Below are 18,226 nucleotides of genomic sequence, written 5' to 3'. Positions count from 1 at the left end.
TTTCGTAACAGGCCACTCTGGGCAGTTGCTTAGCTCTGTTGTGGACGGGGCATGCTCCAGTTCAGAAAAAACTGTGTCCGGATATTCGCTGTCACAGGTAGGCCTTCCTCTGAGGCCTGGCAGCAAAACTTTATAGACTTCTCGGCCAGAGAAGCCATTTGCACCGAGCTGCAGTGTATGTGCATTCTGTTTCTTCCAAGCATTGGGCTGCTTGTGCTTACTTGAGTACATAGGTAAACATTCCTTGGGAATAATATAATATGTGGACGCTTTAAATAAAGGTCTCAGTGTTTGTAAATTGCAGAATCATAGACTCTTTTATCTCTCTCTTGGGTGAAAGGCTTGTTCTGCTGATTGCCAGAGGGTATTTTTGAAGGGCTCTAAAGAAAGACAAATGGTGCAGGTTCTCCCTCTCTGGAATTTTAAACTGACCTTATCTGGTAAACTGGAATGTTCTCAGAGGTACATTGGTTCTGTAGTTAGGTATTGCTATTAGCAGAGAATGGAAGAGGTGGGGGAGGTGGATGACTGCTTTTTAAAAGAGGCAGCCTAGCCAATGTTTGCAGACGGCGCAGATAATCAGAAATGAATAAGAAAGAGCAGGGCATGAACTTGGACCCAGGGGGAATAGAGGCCCTGGTGAAGTACCTTGTTTTGTTTACTCTGTGAACTTTTGAAAGTAAATAGAACTTGCTCACTCAGAGGATCTGGTAAAAGAATTGAAAGCCAGTAGTTTGTATAAAATGTTAATTATTACGTCATTGCTGGCACTTTGTCACCTAAGGCCAGAAATGGAAGCCAGTGGTATTTATCATTGCCTTCTGGTAAGGTGCTGTTTTGTTATAGAGTTTTACTTTTCATCTGGAAGAACTTTGGGGCCCAGCCCCTAAAATCTTGTCTAACTCTGCTATTTGTCTAATTTCCAGAATTTAAACAGGAAGAGATAATGCTTGGGTGAGTGAAGGAAAGGGACCTACTTGAAGGGTATGGATGGCAACTCGAAACAGCCTTCCATGTACTTGGCTTCTCAGCCATGATAAAAATCGGGGTGTTTATGGGGGAAAAAACCCCACAAAACTCCAAGAAATTGGACTCTATACAAGAAGTCGTTAAGATATTTCTGACATGTTACAAAGCTCAGGATCCCATCAAGAAATATGGAAAATATAAGTTCTAATTCTTATGTTATTAGATAATATAATTCTTATAGTAGAACTTATATTATGGTTGACTTATGGTTTTTGAGAAAATTTTGACTTTTTTCATTTCAGTTTTGGTAGACATTTTTGGTGGCCTGTGGCTGGCCTGTGATAACCTGTAGGTCCTTGCTGCTTCAAGTGTTGTCCGTTGAACAGCGGCCTTGCCAGCACCTGAGAGCTTGGTAGAACCATGGAGGCCTCACCTCAGGCCTTTTGAATCATAATCTGCATTTTTAACAAGATTCCAGGTGATTTATTTGCACATTAAAGTTCTAGACTTGCATTTCTATCAGTTTAATATTAAAACCTCATATAGGTGCTAGCAGTCACTTCTCTATCAGAACCATTAAGAGTCCACCTCAAGGCTAAGGTTTTTCTGTAAAATGAGCCGGTACCTCCATCAGAGGATTAAGAGAATGAGGTAATATGTAGAAATTAGCACCTAGCTTATTAGGTACTTAGTGTGTAATAAAGATTAGCTATCACTGTTGCTAATTAATATTTCCTGTTTCTAAAGAAACTTGGCGAAAATTCCACCCCTAAACTATAATTATACATTTGAATTAAAGACAGTTTACTTCCTAGTGATTTAAAAGTTAAATTGATATTTTAAATGGCATATTATTTGATAGTAAAACTAACCTGAAATATTATGAAAATTAATCAGTGCATTTTCATACGTTATATCTTTTGAAAATAAAACTCATACATCTCTCTTAGTTGGGGAGAATGTCTCCTGTGGTTCTATCAAACAATAAAAATGTACTCTTGGTGGAAGGAGAGTTGGTTTAAACTACTGATTTGAGTTACCTTCTTCCTTAGGGTGCCGATCCTGTGAGAGGTTATTGTTTTTTAGCTCCCAGACATCATTTAATGAAGTAGTTAATGGAGACCTTTTGCTGTTCCTTATTGTTTTGTTGCATCAACCTGGCTGAAAGCAGAGTTTCGCTCTTGGGATGGGGGAGGGGATGTCATGATTTAAGGGCAGTGTCAGAAGAGGACAGGCCCTGGATTGGACAAGACTTTCTGAACAATGACAACAACAGGCATCGTTTAGTGAGTGCTTACTCTACTGTCGTCACCCCCATTTTATGAATGAGAAAATTGAGGCACAGAGAAGTGACTTGTTCACGGTCACCTGGCTGGCGTGTGGTGGAGCTTGGGTTTGAACCTAGGCAGTCTAGTGTCAGGGTGTGCTCTTTACTACCTCCTGAACACATCATTTGGAGTTGTTCCACATAGTGGAGCTGGAGACCTTGAGTCCAAGGACATTTTTGTGGTCTTTGGGCAGCCTGGCGACCTTTTGGGTGACTTTTACTGCTGAAGTGATAGACTGACAAGAGCTTTGATTTCTCAGTGGCCTTGTGCGGTTCCTAGGTGTGCAGCTAGTGTGTGGTGGCCTGCTCCTCTCCCAAGGGACCTGCCCACTTCCCTTCCCAGGGAGGAGGTGGGCCTTCTCAAAAGTGCCAGGAACAGGGGGCCAGCCCAGTGGCACTGCACTTAAGTTTGCACGTTCTGCTTTGGCAGCCTGGGGTTCGCCGGTTCAGATCCCGAGTGCGGACCTACGCACTGCTTGTCAAGCCACGCTGTGGCAGGCGTCCCATGTATAAAGCAGAGGAAGATGGGCACAGATGTTAGCTCAGGGCCAGTCTTCCTCAGCAAAAAGAGGAGGATTGGCGGGGCTGGCCCCGTGGCCGAGTTGTTAAGTTTTCGCGCTCCGCTGCAGGCGGCCCAGTGTTTCGTTGGTTTGAATCCTGGGCGCGGACATGGCACTGCTCATCAAACCACGCTGAGGCAGCGTCCCACATGCCACAACTAGAAGGACCCACAACGAAGAATATACAACTATGTACCGGGGGGCTTTGGGAAGAAAAAGGAAAAAAATAAAATCTTTAAAAAAAAAAAAAAAAAAGAGGAGGATTGGCGGCGAATGTTAGCTCAGGTCTAATCTTCCTCAAAAATAGATAAATAAATTAAAAAAAAATTTTTTAAAGTGCTAAGAACAGAAGCAGCATTTCAGTTCCCAAAAGAACCCTAGGGAGGTCTTTTGCTTCAGATCCCTTTCTTGAGCGCCTCCCATGCCTGATTGACCTTTGGACATTGCCTTGCATTTATTTATTTAGAAATTTTTATAAGAAAGTTGGGTAGTAGATATTTAAATTCAAATTGTAGTTCCTCTGATTTCCTTGAAATCTCTTAACCCCATCATGTCTTGGCTTCCTCAATAGTAGAATGTGGGTGATAATGACTGAGCATTTTAGGAATTGTAAGAATTAAAGGGTTAATGTGTGATAGGTGCTATCTGAGGTAACTCAATGATAGATGTGAATATTTGCATTCAGGGTTGGGTAATATATCTCTGATTTGCTGGAAACCTTGTCAGTTTTTCATCTCAAGCCAGTCAGCACAGCGTCATGTCTCTGTTCTCCGGAGTGTGCTGGGGCGGGGCGGGGCCGGGCATGGAGCTGATGGCAGGTGAGATAGTAGGTTTCACTGCGTTGAATTCTCAGGTCTACCTGAAAGTGCCTCCTTATAAAACAGTCTCATTTTCCCTTAGGAAGATTATTGTTATCTTTGGAAGTTGTCTTCCTGGTCAAGAACTTGGAATTAAATAAATTCTAGCAGAAAAGCAAAGATAAAACCCCTCATAAGTTGTTATGATGATTAAAAATTGTAAAATTATCCACAACCTCAGAAAAGTGTCTAGTACACGTCTGTTTTACAAAAACAGACAAAGACAGTTCGAGAATAGACTATTAGCAATCATCTTCATGAACACAGACACAGAAATCCTCAACTAGATACTAGGGAATCAAATCCAGCAGTATTAGGTAAAAAGAATAGTACACCACAACCAGTTAAGATTTATCCCGGGAATGAAAGACTCGTTCAGTTTTCCAAAATCAATAGGTGTAATCCACCATATTAACAGCTTAAAGAAGGAAAAAACACGTGATTCTGTCAATGGATGCAGGAAAAACATTTGATGAAATTTAACGTTCATTCATGATAAATGCTGCCAGCAAACTAGGAAGAGAAGGGAACTTCCTCACCCAAAAAAGGGCATCTACCGAAAGTCTTCAGCTGACATACTTAGTGGTGAAAGAATGAATGCTTTCCCCCTAAGATGGGGAACAAGGCAATGATGTCTACTCTGACCACTCATATTCAGCATCCTGCTGAAAGTGCTGACCAGCGCAAGGAAAATGAATAGAAGGCATACAGATCGGAAAGAAAGAACAACTGTCCCTGTTTGCAGATGGCATGATCATCTCTGTAGACGATCCCATGGGGATCTGTAAAAAAGCTCCTAGGAGTAATAAGTGAGTTAGGTTGCAGGATACAAGGTCAACTCAGAAAAATGAATCAAATTTCTATATCCTAGCAATAAATCATCAGAAACTGAATTTTTTTAAAAAAGCAACCTATATCAGTTACAATATCTCTGAAAAGAATGAAATACTTAGTTCTAAATCTAACAAAACATACAGGATCTGCACGCTGAAAACTACAAAACACCAAAGAAGGAAATCAAAGACAACCTAAGTAAGTGGACAGACGTATTGTGTTCGTGGATTGGAAGTCTCAATATAGTTATTAAAATATCAGTTCTCCACAAACTGACCTATAGGTTTGAGATAATCTCAAAATCCCAGCAAGATTCTTTAGTTAGAGACAAGCTGATTCTAAAATTTATATGGAAAGTCAGGTTATCCAGGCAAAGCGATGGTGAAGGATGGTGAAAAAGTGTTCAGGGCACAGGGAACAACATAACATGAATTCACTTTTGTTGAGGGGTGTGTGTGCGCGTGTGTGCATGTTGCGAGTGGGACGGGGACAAGTTCCAAGAGTGTGGACTTTATGTCTCTTGTCACCATGAGACTTTTGGCCAGTTGCTTGTTCACTTTAGGCCACATGCTGGTCTCCTCACTTATAAATTGGGGCTGATGACAGCCCTGCCTGCATTGATGAGCTTTCCATACAAAGTCCTTAGCAAAGTCTGTCTCACGTACAACGTCGTACCAGCGTGTTGGCACTATAGAATATCACCGCAGTGGTGCAGACTGGGAACTGGGTGCCCGGGGGCCAGGCTGGAAGGGAGACTTATTTTTCACTGTATGAGTTTCATGCTTTTTGAATCGTATGCCACATGCAAATATCTTCTCTTCAAAAATTACTAAAACATTAGCTGTTATTAGCTCTAGCTTAGTATAGATTAGACTTAAAGCTAATATACTGACCATAATCTTTAACCTTTTATTGCTCTCCTTACTTTGTAATTTGGAGGCCCTCGGGGAGAATGATTTCGATAATACAGACCTCTTGAGGAAACTCGAAGCTTAATTTTTTTTCAATACATTTCCCTGTACGAAAACAAGCATTCCACGCGATAGCAGATGCTTAATTTATTTGTTGATACTAATGGCAAAATTTCTTCCATTTGGAAGGAATTACCCTCATTTCATTAATTAAAACGTTGTATGGGGATGTAATGTACCATAGCATGGTGACTATAGTTAATAATCCTGTATTGCATATTTGAAAGTTGCTAAGAGAGTAGATCTTAAAAACTCTTATCACAAGAAAAAAATTTTGTAATTACGTATGGTGACGGATATTAACTAGACTTATTGTGATGATCATTTTGCAGTATATACAAGTATTGAATCATATTGTACACCTGAAACTAATATAATGTCATATGACAGTTATACCTCAATAAGAAAACATTGCAACATTAAAGGAAATTAGGGAAAAAAATCTTAGTGTGATGGACACAAATGAAAAGATCTTTGGAATTTTCCCCTCCAAAGGCTGCACAAGATCATGGTTTCCAATTTTTTGCTATTGGGAAGAATGCTTCAGTAAATGTCCTGCATTCTTCCTTTGAATTTTTATTATTTTTTTTGTTGAATTTCAAGGAGTGCTTTTACTAGATCAAAGGACAATATGATTAGATTTCTGAACATTTAAAAAATTGTGGACTTGGTGGGCGTTTCTGCCTCTGGCGTTGCCCGAAGGTCTCAGTTTAGCCCAAGTCTCCAGTGTGCTTACCCACAAGTATTTACCAGTGGCAAACGGTGAGCTTAGTAAGACCCTCTGGCTCCTCCTGGATCACAGGGCCAAATTAATTCCTTCCTGACAGCCCTAGAGAACCTTTGTTCTTAATTAGAAAGTGGTAAGGGGCCGGCCCCATGGCGCAGCGGTTAAGTGCGCACATTCTGCTCCTGAGGCTCGGGGTTCACCAGGTTCAGATCCTTGGTGTGGACATGGCACCACTTGGCACCCCACGCTGTGGCAGGCGTCCCACATATAAAGTAGAGGAAGATGGGCACGGATGTGAGCTCAGGGCCAGTCTTCCTCAGCAAAAAGAGGAGGCTAGGCAGCAGATGTTAGCTCAGGGCTAATCTTCCTCAAAAAAAAAAAAAGAAAGAATGTGGTAAGAGCCTTTCTCAGGTCATGGCACCTCAGAGGACACTTAGAGGAGGTGAGACAAGAGTGTATGTGCCCTGCCAGGTCCACGACACTTCTCGCTCCTGGTAGAATGGATGCCACCTGGGTGCTCCAGAGAGGCTTGTTTTCTTTCTAGAGGTAGGGAGTTCTGCATGTACCTGATCCACTCCATTAAGGGCTGAGGTCTTAGAGCAGCCAAGGCTGATTATTTTCCTTGATGGTCCTGTTCGCTCCCTGAGCAGTTGAAATAACCTGGATATACCAGCATTCTGGCCTTCAACCCACAACTGCTATCACTGCCTCTTTATCCTTATTTCTGGAAGTAGCCTCAGATCCTTTTGTAGGATGATGTCAGATTTCTTTGGAAAATCAAGTTGTTTGTTAGAGAATAGGGCAATGGTCAAAGGCCTGTGACTGTGATCAGAGATGCTAAATTTTCCCGGACAGTCCCAGTTTCCTGTGCTGTCTCATCAGACTATGTATAAGTACATTCTAAGTTTAAAAAAAACATTATTTTACTTCAAATTATGAAATATTCCAAGCATTGAAATTCTGGCAATTCGTATAACAGGTACTCGTGTACTGACGGTGTGTCCTGGTATCTTTGTTTGGAAAATAAGATTATTCCTGGGGACAGGCTGTGTGTGCAAGAGATGTAAAAAGCAGGGTGAGATGAGCTGGGATTTGGATGCATTAGCAAGGTGGGACATCAGAGGGCCCAGAGGGAGGAATGGTAGTCTGGAAGAGGTAGAGAACCAGAGATCCAGAGAGCAAGGCAGTCCTGGCCAAGGGGACAGCTTCAGCATCTCATGTGGTGGTGAAGAGCCAAGTTAAACTTTCTTTTCTTTTTCTTTTTTTTTTTGAGGAAGATTAGCCCTGAGCTAACATCTGCTGCCAATCCTCTTTTTGCTGAGGAAGGCTGGCCCTGAGCTAACGTCCTTGCCCATCTTCCTCTACTTTATATGTGGGACGCCTACCACAGCGTGGCTTGCCAAGAGGTGCCATGTCCGCACCTGGGATCCGAACCGGCGGAACCCCGGCCACCGAGAATCAGAATGTGTGCACTTAACTGCTGTGCCACCGGGCCGGCCCCAAGGCAAGTTAACCTTTCAGAGGGTCGGTTCAGAGTGGTCCAGGTCTGGGAGCAGGCTTGCCGCTGGCTAAAGAGGGGATAGATGAGTGGAAAGGCACAGAGTTCAGAAAGCGACACCTCCTTCGGGAGAAGATCTTGCTTTTTCAGTATTTGGAAACCATTTTATTTTTAAGCAGTTTAACTTCTTGATGGGGAGGATTTTTGTGTGAAAACTTCTCGCTTAAAGGGGAGCCCAGCCCTCCTCTGAGCACCTCTCATGTGTGGCCTTGTCTTTTCCCATAATAAAATGATGAGGTCTGCCGCTAGTTTTCAGAGGGGGGTCCCCTGGGAGCCCTAGAGTTTATTAACGTAGAAACGGGTGATTGAGAGTCAGACTGAGGGGCTGGGTACTAATTATATTTCAAAAAGTCTAATATCACTGCATTAAACAGAATAAGGCCAGTTTCTTCTTTGACTAGAATTTTATGGCAATGATTATTTTGTGTTGATCAGAAGCTTCGATTAACATTTTGAATAACATGTTCCTGCCTCAGGGTCTTTGCATTTGAGGTTTATTCTTCCATCCTCTGCCCCGCCCGCCCTTCCCAGAAATGCCCACTTGGCTGTGTCGTCAGAATGGCTGTTGTGTTCTGCTCAGAGACCTTCCCTGACCACCCTTTGTGAAGTGTGACGCCCCCAACCGTCTCCACTCTTTGTCCCCCTAACCCCACTTTACTTTTCCTCATAGCGTTTACCCCCCCAGCTGCAGTATCAGCTTGGTGAGAGCTGAGGTGTTGGGTGTGCGTTCCCTGCTGTATCGGCACACAGCAAGGCGCGCATAAACAGCTGAATGTACCAATCTGTTTAATAAAAGAAAAAAATAATGGATTATTACTTAACATAGTTTGTAAGGTCAAATTATTTGAAAACATGAGATCCACAAGGGAAAGATAATATATATTTATATATTTATAAATAAATAAACTTATAAACTTCTAGACTCTGTTCTAAGTGGAAAATATTGGGGAGAAAGTATGGACATAAAATGCCATTGTGATTATTTTTTATTTTACTGCGTTTTTAAAAGTGTGTGTATTGCTACTAGGAAACAGAAGCTTTTGCTTAGGAGACAGATTTTTGTAAAGCGGGGGGAGAACCATAAGAGGCTTTGCCAAGCTTTTTCTTTGAAAAGTGTAAAATGAAAACCGGGGATTCTGTAATTATTACTGAAGTTGTCTGCTTTCTGATTAACCTGTTGGGAGAGAGGGTCGCACAGGATCTGCCCAGCCACTATTTTGAGAACCACTAGAGTAGACACTTAACGTGTAGAGAATAAGGCCCAACTGGGATTGAGGTTGAGGGTCCTGGTGGTGGTTTTTATAAAGCTCTCTGCTTAAAATAAAAGAAGAGCCGTTCAACGAGGCCTGAGAAGGGAGACCTCGATCTTCCGGAGGCTGAGAGGGCTGTAGGAAGTACTGTAATCCAGAATTTTGTCTCTGAACATTTCAAATGCTTGGTTAAATTTGGGAATTAAATGGGTTAATAAACACTTAAAATGTTCAGAATTTAATCAAATGTGGATAGTTTTGGATGGTTTCTTTCCTGCCACTATGATTTGAGGACTGACGCAGTGGAAGCCTTCATTTTTGTGGTTTCCCGTTTATTCCAGCACAGCTATGAAAAACAGTTTAAGGCTAAAAGATTTTTGTGCCAATGGAAAAAAAAAAAAAAAAACAAAAAACCACCCCAGGAACAATGGCTCTTCCAGCGGTGGTTGCTTCTTTAGCTTGTCTACTCTCTCTCAACCATTTTTGGTCCAAACCCTTTACATGTGTATAATTTGAGATTGAGTTGGCTAAATAACTTCAGAGTCAGATCAAGATCAGTAGCTAGATGTTGGTGAAAGTTCTAACACATTCTTCCTCTTTAAAAAAATCGATACTTTATATATGTTTGAATGCCGAGGCTGGCCAGTACTATTAGACATACATAAATAGGACAAAAATGCTTGCCTCCAAGAGGTTCACAGTCCATTTGGGGGGTGAGGGTTTGGTATGGGGCAGAGAAAGTACACAAACCGTTCTCCAGTAGAGGCTGGGGACAGTGGGCTTGGCAAGGAAGCCCTCTTGGGAAATGGGCACCTTCACATGTGAGAGCTGAATGGCTGGTGCCTGGCATAAGGTGTGGCGTGTCTTGTGGAGCAGGAATATACCAGATGCTGGGAGTTGAGGGCAAGCCCAGGAAAGGAGTGGTAAGCAGGTGAACCAGGTGTGGTTTACCAGGCAAAAGTATGGGAGGGGGAGGGCATGGGGAGCCATGAGGACCCAGATTAGAAAGGGCCTGATTTGTTAGGCTAATGAATGTGGATTTTCTGAAAGAGATGGGGAACAGAGCTGTGGCTGTTGAGCAGTTGAAATGTGGCTAGGAGGAGTTGAGATGTGCATAAGTATAAAATACATGCTGGATTTTAAAAGTGTAATTGGGGAAAAAAAAGTAAAATATCTCAATTTTTTTTATATTGATTACATGTTCAAATGATAAATAAATAAAATATACTATTAAAATTGACTCCACCTGTTTTTACTTTAAAAACCATGGCTATTAGAAAATTTAAAATTACCTGTGTGGCTCACATATTGCTGTGGGATGTCACTGGGTTAGAGAGTGTGAGGAATGGCTCTGAAGAGGCTGAGATGATAGTAGCAAGGCCTCGTAAGAGACTGAGTAGTTCAGGTGAGAAATGAGGACTCAGCTGGTCTTTCGGCAACGGGGGTAGAAAGGACATGACAAATGGGAGTTAAGAGGTGGAAATTTAGTCGGTGCTAAAGGATAATTTTTAAAAGATAAAATCATGACTTGCTGTATTTATTATATTCCTTGTTTTTATTTTACATTACATTAAATTCATTTCTCAATAAAAAAAACAAACAAACCCTGAGGCTAACATTGCGCATGTGCTAGACGGCTAAGTGTTTTACATGTGTTGTCTCATTGATGCTCACAGCAATCCTGTGAGGCAGGCTCTTTACAGATGAGCAAACAGAGGCTTATTGAGATCTGTAACTCACTCAAGGTCCCCACCGTTGGCCCCCGGGGAGCTATGCAGCCTACCTTCAGAGACCACATCTGGAATCCCTGTGTGTGTCTGTTTCTGCAGCCATCAGGCAGATTATGAGCGTTTTTCCAATGTCACTTGTCTTTCCCATCTACAGGGACTTAGTCCATTTCTATTTCCCTTCTCCTGCTGGCACCATTCCTGGTGGGTTCACCAGCCTTGAGAGCCCTTCTGGTTTCCAGGTCTTGCACATTACATGGGTCACATCTGTCAGAGTTGAGAGAGGTGATAGTTTCCTTACAGAGGGAGGCCCCTCAGCCCTTCTCTTCTAGCTGTTTGGATTATCAATGAAATTTAAGAATGGCAGAGATCAGAGCCAATGAAAGTCCTGAGGAAGTTGGAGACCATGTTAGCTGGTGGAGGAGGGGTTGAGAGGTAAAAATTGAGACTTGATTATCATCCTGTTTGCTCGAGCCAGCTGACTTCAGAGTATTTGGGGGAGGAAGAATTACTGGCCCCTGGAACCGTTTTTCCCTTCTTAGAGAAGCTGATACAGAGTCTTGGCACCCTTCTGGACTTTAACTTGTTTGTCAGTACTAAAGGATAATTTTTAAAAGATAAAATCATGACTCTTATACAAATATAAAAGATTTTATGAGTTAATGAGGGAACTAGTAAGATACTACATCTTGTTCAAAGGAAAATTCAAAGAGTAGATGCATACACACACACCCCCACCCCCACCAATAAATGAAGTTCAAGTAGATGCAACTCTGGCTTTGAGCAGAATCTGTTGTCCCTCTGCCGGACAGTTCATTTGCCTGTCTGCAGAAGGAATCATTTGCGTTGCTGTTAGTTATATACAACTTAACAGAGTTACAAAATATCTCAGACAATGAAAGGCACAAATCTCAGGGTCAGGTAACTTGGAAAGTTATGTTCTAATAAATCCTATTGTTCCGTTGAAGATCTTCAGTGATCTTTTTGGTCCATTTCAAAATCTTTCACAATTTATCCTGAGATGGGAGATTTATGGGGAGGGGCCTGAATGGGCTGGATTTTTAATCCACCCCTTGCATGTTAGAACATCCCAGTTTCTTTCGTCCCTTTCTCTCCGTTTCCTCTGCTTCTCCAGCCTGATGGGTGATCCTTGCGCTGCTGGGTTGCTGGAGGAGCTTCCTTTATGGCCTCCTGCACCCTACTCTAGATTTCCCTGTTGTTGTTTTTCTTGTTTTTCCCTCGTCACTTTTCTTCACAAAAATAGATCTTGATCACCTCCACTTAGGTCCATGCTCTAGGCCTCAGCCTGGCCTTTAGGGACCTGAGTCAGGCCAGGGTGGTGAGGAGCACAGGTACGAGGGTTACCTGCCACCATAGGGTTGGTGTGGGGTTGAATGAAAAGTGCCTCGCGTGGAGCCTGGCCGTGAAAGCACTCGGTGAACACCAGCTGTTCTCCTTAATGCCGATGGGTCCCACCTCATCCAGCCAGGTTCTGGTCCACTCACTCCCATTCGTGTTGTCTCCACATAAACCTGTCACCTCAGCCTGGCTGGAAGCGCCTTGTTCACCACAATAACATGTGGCTGCTGCAAGGCTGTCCCAGCCCTTTGCCCAGCCAGAAGATACCCCCGGAGTCAGTGGGCTGGCGTGAGGCAGGGTCCCCTATCCTTTTTCCCCACCCTCTTCCTCCTAGCCCTCCCGTGCCCATCCTCGTGGGTTGTTCTTTGTTCTGATTGATGTTCTGTGTCCTGTGATGTCCTATGATAGAGCACCAGCTTGCATTACATATATACACCCCTCGCTCTCTGGCTCTGAACGGATTTGGATATACCTGCAGTCTATTGTAGTAAGGTTATAAGCACCTGCAAGGCAGAGACACAGTTTTCTCCTGTTTAGTGTTCCCAGTATGAACACTCGGCTGCCTGGTACGCGCTCACCCACTCATCCAGGTTCAGTTTGATGTATTGGTTTGGGACAAGTTCCAAATCCAGGAAGAAAAGAAGAACAGCTAATTCCTGTTGAAGGCGTGTCTTAGTCTGTCGTAACAAAACACTGTGGAGTGGGTGGCTTAAACAACACATAGTTATTTCTCATAGTTCTGGAGGCTGGTCCAAGAGCAAGATGCCTGCAAGGTAGGTGTCCTTCTGAGGCCTCTTCTCTTGGCTTGTAGGCGACCATCATCTTGCTGGGTGCTCAGTGACCTCTTCTTTGTGCGTGCATCGAGAGAGAGAAGGATCTCTCTCTTCTTATAAGGGCACTAATCCCGTGAGGGCTCCATCCTCATGACTTTATCCAACCCGAATTACCTACCAAAGGCCCCATCTCCAAGTACCATCACATTAGAAGTTAGGGCTTCATCATATGAATTCGAGGGGGATACAATTCAGTCCATAGCGAGGTGAGAGCATGGTGTAAATCAATAATGGTGGTTCGAGATGGCTCAAAACATCATGAAACTCACTCAGAATTTTAGACTGGATGGAGCCATCCCTTTGTGCCAACATCTGTTGCCAATCTTTTCTTCTTCTTCTTCTTCTTCTCCCCAAAGCCCCCAAGTACATATTGTATATTCTAGTTGTAGGTCCTTCTAGTTGTGGCATGTGGGATGCCGCCTCAGCATGGCTTGATGAGCCGTGCCATGTCCGTGTCCAGGATCTGACCCAGCAAAACCGTGAGCTGCCGAAGTGGAGTGCATAAACTCAATCACTCAGTGGCCACAGGGCCGGCCCCTCTGATGATCATCTTATTCTTTATGTGATGATGGGGAGAGGCACATGCATAATAAGTACCCTCAGGCGTTTTTTTTAGGATAGTAGATGTAGGAAAGACTGTACATGAGAAATTAAGTCTTTGCCTGTGATGTTCTGTTTAAAATGCAGGTATTTAACCAGCCCAGGCAAATTGCCCAGTGAAGGTACTGGGCTGGGCAGCTGACTTGGGAGCCCCAAAGTTTGGATTGTAACAAAACTCCGATGTTGGTAGATATAAAATTGCCTTTTACTTCCTTAATTTCTCTGATAATAAATTGAGATCAGGATAATTTGCCAGCAAATTGGTGTGTATTTTTTTACAGTATGGTTTTGGAGCTGAAACTGGGAGAACAGACCAGCGCTTGTCACAGGTGAATACATCCACGTGGCTCTTTGCCTGGTCCTGAAACGCGTGATGGTGGTGGAGGTGTGATGAGAGTGTTACTGGTGTTGTGGTGCTCGAGGGTGGTTTTGGTGAGGTAGCTGGGGAGACACTGCACACGCCTCACCGTCACTGGATGCTTTGGAAAAGCTTCAGCTATTGGTCTGGGACTTGAGGGGCCCGGGGGCTGCCACACTAGGTAGGTGAGAGCAGCCCACAAAGAATGACGAATTGCCAGGTTGAGGGAAGCCTGGAAGAGCCCAGCAGGGCCTGTAATGGGTCCTTTGTGTCTAGCTCCATGGAGTCTGTAGGAAACCAGCAGTTCTTTTTTTTTAAATTTCTTTAAATGGACTATGAAATCTACCATTGTGTCTCTGACCAGATCAATATAAATGAAAACAAAGTTAAAATTTTTTTTTAAAAATCTGCCTGTTTATAACAGTAACCTTCTTATTACTTAACGCACAGATCATCAAGACCTGCCAAATGCAGGATTTAGCCAGATTAGTTCAGCAATATTATTGTCATAGAGGAACAAAGAAAGTCCTTGACATCCTGCTCTAAATCTCTGTTGTCCAAGGCTGCTTTGTACAGTTGGGCAGGTTGCACATTGCGCAGTGGATTTAGCTGAGATGGTGGGGGAGGCTGAGGTCCAGCCTGCGTGCTCTGCTTGCCAAGGCACATGCCCTGGCACTGGGCAGCATCCACTGCAAGGAAGGGTTGTCTGTTCCCAATTCATCAGCCCAGAGTGAGTGCCATTTTTTTTTTTCTGGAAAAGATTCACCCTGAACTAACATCTGTGCCAGTCTTCCTGTATTTTATTTGTGGGTCGCCGCCACAGCATGGCTGCCAACAGGTGCTGTAGGTCTGCGCCTGGGAACTGAACCTGGGCCGCCAAAGCAGAGCGCACCAAACTTAACCACTAGGCCACAGGCCAGCCCTGGGGCTGCCATTTGTAATTTGCTAACCTCTTGCTAAACCAAGCTTCCACCCAGCTTGGGATCTGTTTCTAACTGTTACAAAGGTGCTTTATGGAGCTGCTTATGTCTTGATTATTCAATCGGAAAACTTATTTTAGAGACGTGGCTTAGCTGTTATATTAAGCTAGATAGCAGAGTGTATTTTTAAATAAGACCAACTGAAGCAAAAATGTAAACTTGAAATTTAGTTTCCCAGATGTAGTATTTTGAACAGATTTATTTTGAATTAATAAGCATGTGCAGGGCTTGCCAGCGTTTTTTGTGGTCGTCTGTGAGGTATGTAGATCATGATGTATTCAGTACTACATGACTGAATGAATACAGATAAAAAGGTAGCTTGCTAGCTTTTGACGAAAGCTCCCATGTTGATGAAATTAAAAACTTTCAGTCCCTCTCAGAACCCAAATTATCATTAGAACATCTGTCAAACAGTTGGTGACGTGTGATGGGTAGTAGAGGTTGGTGCGGATATCCTGGTACAACTTCTGCTCTGGGGGTTCCTGTGGGTGTGGGGGTGTGTGCAGAGGGGCCTCGCTGACCGGGTGGGCAGCTCCCGGGGCCGAGCCCATCCCTGCAGCGTTGGTCCGCTCTGAGTTGCCAGCAATAGACGCATGGGTTCCTTTGGGTTCACTGCAGGACCAGGTAAACCAGGCCTTGGAGGGAACCCTGGGTGGGCCAAGCCGCTGGGCCTCCTGAATCTTGGGGTTTTACTTGAGTCAGTTCTTCAGTCACCGGGACTTGGCTTGTTTCTTTGTAGCTGCCTGGTCAAGGGCGGCTTGTGGCTCCTGGGTCACAAAGGGCCCATGTCCTCCCCTCATAGACTGGACTGTGACCTCATCACATCTGCAAGAGGACTGTGCTCTGCCCAGCTCCGTGCTGGCCCCTTCTAGCCTGAGGCCAGCCAAGTGCTTTGTCCCCTGCCAGCTGGGCCTGCTTATGGCTGGGGATCTGTCCATGGGGCTTATCTGCCAGGGGCTCCTGAGCACTGACTGCCTTGGTCTGAGCACTCTGGCTGGCGGGGCCCAGGGGCCATGGGCTCACTGTGGGGGTAGCATATGGCACTGTGTCTGTCTCAGGTAGCCAAGGACTGGCTGCTGTCGACCTGCAAGAATCCCGGGAGCAAGTCTGGTCAAGGGCCTGAGTCAGGGTTGAAAACCATGGCAAAGGAAAGTAGTTTTCTTAATAAAATGTGAACCCTCTGCTTGGTTGCTTCCAAGAAGAGAAAACTGGCTGAGGAAAATACTGTTTTAGAGTAAGTAGACTGCAGAGAGGAGCATGTAAAAAGCATCGCTGCCTAACTTGTTTGCAGTGGGAAACACAATCTCTTGCTGTAAGGGATGCCGTGTTAAGAGGCCCTATGGAAGAAACCACATTTCACTGTTAAGTAGCTGCACAAAAGTGCAGGACAGCTTTCAGACTCTGCAATGTGTACACTTAGGTATTTTCTGTAAATGATAGCATAACCCGAAAAGCAACTCTTAAAGGTCAGAGGAATGATGAAAGAACGCGCAGGCAAAGTTGCAGGCATTGCATCTTATGATAGGGATATATTTATACATATTATAAATATATTCCGAGAGATGATTTAAAATGTTCATCCCAGGTCTGTCTGCTCTCTCTGACACTAACTTGCTGACTGCCTTTGAATTCAGAGAACCTCTGATTGGCCTGATTACCACTCTCTCTATTTGGGTGGAGCTTTACCAGCCAGGCCAAATTAGAGGTGCCTGGCCAGCCAGGGGTTGGCTGCCCCTGGGTCAGGTGCCCAGTCCCCTTATGTACCCAGGGCCCTGAGCATGACACCCCTGTGCAAGGAACAGCCTGGGGTCACTTCCTTTAGGGGTGGGGAAGACAAGGGAGAGGAAAGGGACGGAACAGTTAGCTCTAGGAGCATCCGTGAGCGTACTGATCTTTCCATGAAGCAACTGTTACTGTCTCCATCACAAGCCTTTGCTTCAGCTCCACCCTTTCCTTCACACCTCTTCCAGATTTCCTGGTCTCCCCCTCGGTCCACTCCTCTGCCTCTGTTTCATGTCAGGAGCCATTCTTCCTCTTCACCACCACTCACTTCCTTCTATCCAAATACGTTTCCACTTGCCTGTTCCTTCCCCGCTCTTTTCAGAGACGCCAGAGAAGTTACCACATCTCTTGAGAAGCTCATTCCATGCTTCTGTTCTTCATTCTTAAGCCACACACCTGGTAAAGTGTCTTTTGGGAATCTGGTACTCTATGAGCCTTACGAAGCTCCCTTATGTCAGGAGTACAGAGTGTAAGTCACACGTAAATTGATCTGTAATAGAAACATCACATTTTTAACTGGAATGCTATTTTTCAAAATGGGAAACACTTACTTTCTGATTACAGAAGTATTCGTGTCTGTTGTTTCAGAAAAATTAGACTACTATAGAAAAATGAAGAAAAAAGTAAAAATCATTCTCTAGCTCATAAGCTAGAGAGGACTTGCATTAACGATTTAGTTGTATATTGTTTTAGACTTTGTTCCTGTGTGTGCATACTTGTAAAAATGGAACATTATATATACTCTTCTATAACTTATTTTTGATTATGGCATGGAGTATTTTTTTGGAGTTGTAAATATAGACTTACATTACATTAAAATCTAATTACATTGGATTTTAAGAAGCTTTTATGGAAGTTCAGGATCCATACAGAAAAGTGCACAAATCTTAAGTACACAGCTAATGTCTGGACGTTATGCCCCATTAGGCTTTAGGCGCTCTCTGGTTGGCCTCGTCCAGTAGACTGTCTTGCTTTTGTTTTGGTTGCCATTTTGGAAGTTGATCTGTTTCTTTTCTTCAGTTATTTTTGTTTTGTTTCATGATTGAGTGGCAAAATTGAAGGCTTTTTTCCCGACATTTTGAATCTGGAAGAAACAGCATTTAAAAGCTGATTTAGAGTTTGTCATATCACGGTTTTGAACTAAACGACCAACAAAAAAATCTAATAAGGGAGTACACACCATTTTCATTCTGAGAGCATAAAAAACTGACAGAAGCTATGAGGTTTGGGCACATGCCAAGGATGTTGGTTGTCTCCACATGCTCTATTTTTCAAATTAAAATACTGTAATACTGACTTTTTCTGGTGTACAGTTCTGTAAGTTTTAACACATATATACGTTCATGTAACCACTACCACAATTAGGATACAGAACAGTTTCATCAACCCACAAAACCTTCTCATTCTCCTCTGTAGTCACACCCAACCCCTGACAACCACTCATCTGTTCCCCATCACTAGAGTTTTGTCTTTTCCAGAATGTCATATAAATGGAATCAGAGTATGTAACTTTTTGAGACTACCTTTCATTCAG

General features: G+C 43.5%; 1 protein-coding gene across 2 annotated transcripts in view; it reads left to right on the top strand.

Moving 5' to 3' along the window:
- The window catches only part of CMTM4 (CKLF like MARVEL transmembrane domain containing 4), a 51,611-nt gene that overhangs the window by 1,158 nt on the left and 32,227 nt on the right, over positions 1-18,226 (top strand). The window lies entirely within an intron of this gene.

This window comes from Equus asinus, chromosome 28 (assembly GCF_041296235.1).
Source record: "Equus asinus isolate D_3611 breed Donkey chromosome 28, EquAss-T2T_v2, whole genome shotgun sequence".
In the NCBI taxonomy this organism is placed as follows: domain Eukaryota; kingdom Metazoa; phylum Chordata; class Mammalia; order Perissodactyla; family Equidae; genus Equus; species Equus asinus.
The sequence above is the reverse complement of the archived record's forward strand: the minus strand, read 5'-3'. Positions and strand labels throughout refer to the sequence as shown.